This window comes from Diabrotica virgifera, chromosome 1 (assembly GCF_917563875.1).
Source record: "Diabrotica virgifera virgifera chromosome 1, PGI_DIABVI_V3a".
Lineage (NCBI taxonomy): Eukaryota > Metazoa > Arthropoda > Insecta > Coleoptera > Chrysomelidae > Diabrotica > Diabrotica virgifera.
In genome coordinates this window covers 287,162,704-287,171,721 of record NC_065443.1, presented here as the reverse complement: position 1 = coordinate 287,171,721, position 9,018 = coordinate 287,162,704, and positions in this window count along the sequence as shown.

Below are 9,018 nucleotides of genomic sequence, written 5' to 3'. Positions count from 1 at the left end.
CATAACTTTTTGTCTTTAATTATTAAGCATTTTTGACACTAGATCAGTAAATTATGAGGTATTCTAGTACTAAAAGTTTCTCTTGCTTTAAGTCGGTAAAATACACCGGTACCTATTTCAGAAATTTTTTTCAAATTTAAAAAACGAAAAATTTTCAAATCAATTCTTCTAGAAAACTATATTTATATCCTGCCAACTTAAAGCAGGAGTACCTCTTTTTCACTAGAATACCTCACAGTTTAATAATCCAGTGTAAAATGCGTTAAAATGTAAGTTAAAAACTAAAACGTTAGACGATAAAATAACCCTTGCCCTACCCAAAACGCCTATGACCGGTACTAGAGTTTTCGGTTTTATAAGTATAATAGAAGTGTTCTGGAAGTGTTTAAAAAAAACTAATTACAAGGCTTCAGAGAGCTCTAGCTCGCTTAGAAAGCATTTTCGGACTAGGTGAATTGGGTTCAATTGTCTTAAAATCATCTGGGGAATCTGCGGTCTTCGTTCGCCAGGAGAGTTTATGGACACATTGTGAAATGTAAAAAAATTTAAAAAATTATTCCACAATAGGTAATTTCACTATTACGTCGTATAGTAAGTCTAAAGGTTTTACAACAGCAATAAAATTGTTGCCGCTTTTCGAAAGCGCTTAGTCTAAAAATCTAGCAAGAAAGTGGGGGGTGACAACTATTTTTAAACATAAAGGACGAAAAGTAATAAATCGATTTTTTTGATGATTGATCAAAAGATGAAAGGATTTCAGACACGGAATCATATTTCAGTGGTATTTGTAGGTTTTACAACCCGAGGAACTTTTATTATTTCCAATTGAAATTAAAAATAAAAAACAAGTTGAAAGACTGACTGCTAAATACGATACAGATATTTCATTTGATATTTATGAACACTTACTTATTATACTTTAACAATCTGCTTCAAACTGAAAATCAGAAAATTCAATATGTTAAAGAACCTTGCATCCAGTTTTCCGGAGGTATCTAATAACAGCATGTTTTCTGGTTTTAACCATTCAGGTAACTACATATACTGCCGTAACTAAAATAAGTTTTTCAAAATTAAAATTGATTGAAAAGTAGCTTAGGACCTCAGGTAGTTACTGTCTATAAAAACCGAAAATCTAGAGAAATTTAAATATTCTTCAGCCATGAACGCCTTTAATAAATAAGTTTGCCGAACACAAGGCGAGAAAAATTCATTTTTAAATTATTGTTTGGTTAACATCTTATTGACTCTTAGGAGCATTTGTATTGGTAATTAATTATATTTGTGTACTCTATAACTATACTCAATATATATATTGTGTTCAATTCTTTTGTTGAACATTTTCTTAGCACTATATCTGTGACTATACCATAGCAGTCATGAAGACGGGACCCGCGAACAATTTTGATAAGTACCCCTGTGGGACTAGCTGCGCCACTGGTGAAAACTCTTCTGTATCATAGAGTACATAGAACATAAAAATAATCATCTATATACACTACATAGTAGACAAGTAACAATACAGAAAGATACAAAAATTCAAGCAATAACTACTATTCTCCTCAAAACGAATACACATTTAATCAAACAGCAAATATTCACAAAATTAAAATATAAATAAGAATTGTATCAGTATAAATACTTACGTCATGACGATTCACTAGTTCTTCAGTTCCACTATCAATAATCCCACTGCATTGTCCCTTCAATAAATATTGTCTTATATATATCCTTAAAAATGGATTCAAAGGTTCAACAAACCTTACAACTACCTAACTAAAGCCGCATCCTGTTTAGGCGTTCGTAAATATCGGTTTTCTATTTGTACCCCCTAGTGGTTGTTGTTGCGATAACGTATCAATAGTTCTTCTTGACATGTTTGTGTAATTATTTTATAGATACATGCTTTTAGCCCAGTCGGGATAGCATTTGACCTTGCATTACGAGCTGCCCCAAATTTTATTTTTCCAATCATTAGGGGGTCAATAGTAGTATAAATTTAAAATCTCGACTGAATTTGACCGTTGCGTTAACAGCCATCTTGATTTTAAACGAGAATTGTTCTTGCTCAATACCTCCGCCATTTTCAACTTTTCGACAAAAAGTGTAGAAACTGAAATTGTTGAAAATGCGGTTTTCTATAATTTCGTTTATTATAATTTTTTTCGTGTGGTCGATATTTTCCGAGTTATGGGGAAAAATAGTGACAGATAGAGCATAATTAATGATTTATTGAATTATCTCGTTTATTATTAGTTTTATGACAAATTTGAACCTGTACAAAAATAAAGAGAATTACATTTTGTACAATTTTGATCTCTTTAATTTTTTATAAAATCAATATTTAAGGTAGTACGTATGCTGTAAAGGCGCGAGCGCAAGACCTGATTGATTTAATAGCAATGGTTTTTGTTCAATATCTCCGCCCTGTTCAACTTTTCGATAAAAAGTGTAAGGACTGAAATTGTTGCAATTACGATTTACTACAATTTTCCGAGAGACCAGTGGCGGGTCTTCGAGGGGGGGGGAATGGGAAAATTCCCCTTGACAGGGTCCAAAATTTAAAAAAAAAATTTTGAAATATTAAAATGTGTTAGCTAACATGAAACTTAATTATAGACAGGCAAATTCAACCAATAAAACCCGCTAGTTAATAAAATTAAGTGAACTTAATGCATATAATATAAGTTATTATTTATGTCTTTTATGTACTTAGTTTGGTTGGTGTTCCTTTGGAAGTTGCAAAAATTGTATAAAATATAATTCTCTTTATTTTTGTTTATGTACAATTATGTCGTAAAGTTAATAATAAATGAGACAATTCAATAATTATGCTTCCCCTCCGCTTCCACTATTTCCCCCCTTAACTCGGAGAATATTGATCGCATAAAAAAATTGCGGAAAAGAAATTGTAGGAAATTGCGTTTCCAATAATTTTAGTTCCTACCGTTTTTGTCTAAAAGTTGAAAATGACGGAGATATTAAGCAACAACGGTTCTCGTTTAAAATCAATATGGCGGCTAATGCAACTGCGGAATTCAGTCGAGATTTTAAATTTACACGACTAATTGATCTCCCCTAAAGGATAGAATTATAAAATTTGGGGCAGCTCGGAAACAAGATTCAATTCAGTAATAAAATGTTATAAATCACAACAGAACATCATTTAAAACATGTATCAAAGATAAAAATTTTTTGTAGGTCTTTCGTTTGGCCCCCAAAGGCGATTAAAAATTCAAATTAAAACAGGTGGCCTAAAACGCGTCGTGACGTCACTCGTTTGTACATTTACATTTTTCCAACAAAGTAACCAGAATTTTAAATTAGACGTTATAAACGTCAGTAGAAAATACATTTATTTGACGTTACAAGTGTTTTGATCGTTTGAACTATTCATAGAAAACTGTACTTTTACAAAATGGTTTTATTTCCGTAGTAAACCTTCTTTCCTTTCCTTCAATAACTATATCAAACTCCAATGTCAACAAACTGGTATATATATTATTACAATGACATACGATAAATGTTAATAGAATATAAATATTTTTCCTTTATTTCGCGACGAGGTATACCAAAATAGGTGGAGACCAATAAACTAAAGAAGAAGAAGAAGAATATACCTAATTATAACCATAAACCGAACCAACTGAGTGACGTCACGGGCCGTTTGACCTATTTTAAGATACCGAAGACTTTAAATTTGTACTTCTAAGTTATTATGAGTTTTTGAAGCGTGAAATTTTGGAAATCTCATTTTTATACAAAACTGAACATTATTATGTAATAAAAAAATGTGCAAGTTCCCCATTATGCTCCCAAACACTTTTCACTATTTTCCCACTTAACTCGGAAAATATCAACCGCATGAAAAAAATTGTTAGAAACAAATTGTAGGAAATTATATTTGGAACAATTTTAGTTGAAAATGGCGTAGATATTGAACAAAAACAATTGCTACAAAATCAATCGGGTCTTACGCTCGCGCGATTATCGCATACGTACTACCTTAAGTATTAACTTTAGCAAAAAAATAAAAGAGAGTAAAATTGTGTAGAATTTAATTCTCTTTATTTTTGTATAGAAACATTTTGTCGTAGAGCTAATAATAAACCAGATAATTCAATAATTATGCGCTAACTGTCACTATTTTCTGCCATAACTCGGAACACATCGACGGCACGAAAAAATTGTAGCAATAGAAATGATGGAAAATTACATTTTCAACAATTTTGGTTGTTATACTTTTTATCGAAAAGTTGAAAATGGCGGAGATATTGAGCAAAAATGGTTCTAGTTTAAAATCAAGATGGCGGCTAACGCAACGGTGGAATTCAGTCGAGATTTTAAATTTATACTACTATTGACCCCCTTTAATGATTAGAAAAATAAAATTTGGGGCAGCTCCTAATGCAAGGTTAAGCCTGTTATTCGTGTAACCCGACTGGACTATTTAGACATACCTATTGGTACATAAAAACATTGGAATTAAAAAACTTCTGTAGGTATAGTAGGTAGGGTTGAGAAAAATCAACTCTTAGGTGGGCAAAAATTTGTTCAACATGGCGTCAGCATGAAATCGGTTAAATAATGTATACTAATATTACCATACAGAGAAATAATGCAGAAATATACCATTTTCCCCTTAAATCCAAAAATAGGGTAATTTGGTATATTAGGTAGGTTAGAGTACTTATCTTAGAGTAGGTATTCATCTTTTAGTATATTGGCATTGGCAAAGGTTAAAATGGTGGCTTTTAAATTTTGGTCCGATCATTTTTTATTGCTTCGGAAATTGTAAAATAAGCTTAAAATTTCGAAAATCAGAAATGTTTTATAAATTTGGCAAAAATGAATCTAGTTTAATATTAAATGAAAAATTGAGTCAAGTAATTCTTAAAATGCACAAAAAATTTCAAGAAGATTCGTCAATTTGTTTATTCCACAGAGCGATATATTTTGCAATATTATTGCCCAGAAAATTATCATGATACGGTGATTTTGTGCGTGCCACATGAAAAAAGAAGGCGCATATTTTCAACACATTTAATAAAAAATTAATAAAAGTAATTTTTTACATTGCAAACACATTTTACTAAAGTAGACTAATTTTTGGCTTATAAATAATTTGAATAACTTTGTTCATATTGACTGTAGGCTAAATTAAAAAAAAAATTTTTTGCCTAGACCCATTAGGGTCAAAGTTAGCCACTTTCTTTATATAATTCACTCACAGTTACTTTGTTTATAACACTTAAGCAACCTAACTAGCGTTATTTTGAAGTTCAAGTTACTCATATCCCACATAACAATGATGTTCGGATCATGTTCTAAGCATATCCTACCAACATTCGTCGAAGTATATCCTTTTTAGTATATGCGTAGTACAAGCATAGCATGTACCATAAAAAACATTCTAAATTTCATGTTCTTTGCATGTGCCTCAAAGAATATTCTTGCACCGAATATACTGAGCACATTCGGGTACGTAGTATCTCGGAATTTTCGTAAAAGTTTATTCTTAGAATATACCTTAATCGAATATTCTTAGTATATGCGTAAGTATATGCAAAAGTATATGCTTAACACATCCTTGTATATACTTTTAAAATATCTTAAAAAGAATATACTGAATGTACCTATAGGAAGAAGAACAATATGTTAGCATATAGATTATCAACTTCGCATTAAGAATAATTAATAAAATTTATGTATTTTGGTAGGTACTACTGAACTATCTAATTCATTTTTTCTTAAACCGTTTTAATTGTATGGTAAAAAGTTTAAAACTTGATTCTATTGAAGAAAAATGAGAAATTCTCGTTTCGTTTTCAGTTGAAATGAAATACCATTTTGATTTGAGTTTATACCATAAGTGTTAAGTATTTTTACCTATAATTTTCGGGAATCCGGAAACGGCCATTCATTGTCATTCTGACCCTTGCATTGCATTTTATACCTGCACAAGGGAAGGGGGTAGGTAAAAAAAGAGCAAAATTATATGAAAATAGTTTCCAGTACCCAGTACAGTTATGCATTTATGTCTACGATGTTAGGTAGGACCAAGTATTTCTAGCTACAAGGACTAAAACATTTTTAAGAACATAAAAAGCAGTTTGAAAATAATAAATTCATATTGGTACTTCAATATTTCCTAAATACCTAGTAAGTAAAAGTATGTATAATGTATATAGATACCTATAAATTTTAGTAATTTACATACATATTTATATATTTGGCTATTATATAATTATATAAGCAGCATTTTTATTTTGATGTGCACATAATAACTAAATATATTACTTATATTTTATATATTATAGGCTACTTACCCATATAATATTTATTATACATAGGTACCTATATAACTAACTAAAGTTTATATATTTTATCCTTACTTTTTACGTAATATTGTAGAATGTAATAACTACATTCTCATATGCAATTAGAATATGTAACTATAATATATTAGTAGAACCAAAGAATACACACACCCCCATAGTGGGTGTGTTAGTATTCTTTGGTAGAACCTATAGGATGAGATTGGGTGATGTTGAAAACATACTTCTGAGAAATACAGCACATCCTTGGAATATTCTTCCCATATACTAAAAATATGTGCGATAGTACATTCTAAGTATATACATAGAAGGTATATAGCACTTCCTTGGAATATTCTTCCCATATACTAAAAATATGTGCGATAGTACATTCTAAGTATATAACTAGAAGGTATATAGCACTTCCTTGGAATATTCTTCCCATATTCTAAAAATATGTGCGATAGTACATTCTAAGTATATAAATAGAAGGTTTATAGCACCTCCTTAGAATCTTCTAAAAAGTATGTTCTTGGTATATACTGAAAAGAAGTGCGGTAGTACATTCTAAGTATATATACATAGAACGTTTAAGTACTGTAATGTAGTATATACTCAGTATATGCTCTGCACATTCGCAATGGTAATTACGCATATTCTAAGTATATACTTTTTCTGAAAAGTATGTTCTATGAATCTACTAAGAACATGAAATTGTTATGTGGGATAGTTTATGTGTAAAAGTTTGAGTAAACTTTGTACTTCAACAGAGCGGTTAATAAAGCTTTAAAAATGAAGTCCTAACGAAATCGGCTGGGGGCCGGTGGTGGGGAAGTATAATAAAATCCGCTCCCTCAAAAAATGAAATTGATTCTTCAATTGCTGCGATTATATATCTCCAGAAGTTGTTGATGAATTTCGATTATTATTGTTTTAATTTGTATATGTAGGTACTCGTAGTCGTGTAGAGTAGGTACATTAGTGCGTTCGCGGGTGCTTGTCGGCGACAAATTAGCAGCAAAACGCATGCGCACTTAAAAATGATATAAATAATATCGTTAATAGATAAATATACAAGGTATTATTAACGGTATCATTTATATTAAGTGAGGTTAGAAATTGTCAACGACAATTTGTCCACGGTACCCGCGAATGCAACTTACGTAGGTACCTACATATACAGGGTGTCCAGAAACTCTACCTACAAACGAAGACAGGAGATTCCTCAGATAATTTTATGACAATTTAACCCAATTCACCTAGTCCGAAAATACTTCCTAAGGGAGCTGAGCTCTTTGAAGATGGCGCGATGTAATTAGTTTTTCTTAAATACCTTCAGAACGCTTCTATTTAGAAAAACGAAAATTGGTATACTTATTTACTTTCCTCAAATGAATCGATTCCATCCATTGCGAATTTCTATTACCGGTCATAGGCGTACGTTTTGGGTAGGGCAACGGTTATTTTATCGCATAACTTTTTTGTCTTCAACTTTTAAGCATTTTTGATACTGGATTATTAAATTGTGAGGTATTCTAGTACTAAAAGGTACTCTCACTTTAAGTCGATAGGATACACCGTTTTCTAGAAAAATCGATTTGAAAGTTTTTAGTTTTGGGAATTTAAAAAAATAGTTAAAAAAAATTTAAAAAAAACCGATGTATTTTACCAACTTAAAGCAAGAATAACTTTTAGTACTCGAATATCTCATAATTGAATAATCTAGTGTCAAAAATACTTAAAAATTAAAGACAATAAAGGTATGCTATAAAATAACTGTTGACCTACCCAAAACGGACGCCTATGACAGGTACTAGAAATTCGCCATTAATGAAATCGATTAATCTCTGGAATATAAATAAATGTACCAGTTTTCATCTTTCTAAATAGTTTTTTTTGAATCTTTTTTTTTAAATTCAATGAACAAAAAATTTTGATGTTACAACTACTTGATGGTCTCTGCGGGGTATGGAATAGTAATGGTGTTAAGCGTATAGAGCTCAAAGTACATCCAAATGGGGGGTTGTAACCCCCAAAACCACCGCCGCCTGGTTACGCCTATGATTTCAATGGCCATTGGTAAGATGTTTTTCGAACTATGGTAATGAAAAGAAGTTTAGCTAACGATTAGTTTGGATATATACTTTTGTTAGAGGTTTTTGATTTTTCTGTGTTGTTATATTGTAATAAGTATGTACATATTCTCAGGGATTTTAAAGTTTCTGTGCACAAAGAATATTTATTTAAATTTCTTTTGTCCTTGTTGGTAATTGATTGACGTTAATTTTATATGTCTCCAAAGTATTTATCATATTCCAAACATATTTGACTAAGAAAATCATAACGTATATTTTAAAATTAGTTTGTTATTTTAGGAAAATTTGATTAGAGAAGTTTTTCAAATATAGGCACCACACATTACACTAGTAGTCGAAATTTCTACAATCGATTTCAAGTAAGTGATTAAATCGAAATAATTTGAAAATTTGTTAATACAGCTCATAGTTTACATTAAATTCGTATTGTTCTTATCTATTTGTAAAATAAACAGGTATTAAATTAATAAACACCATTTTTAGTAATAAATAAAAATATTTAAAAAATTGTTTTATTTGTTTTTTATTTTGCCTTTGTCTTTTTAAAAATCGAATTGACCGTTTCTGTCAGCTAACTGTCGGTTGTCGCGCTGTCTGCTCTTGTC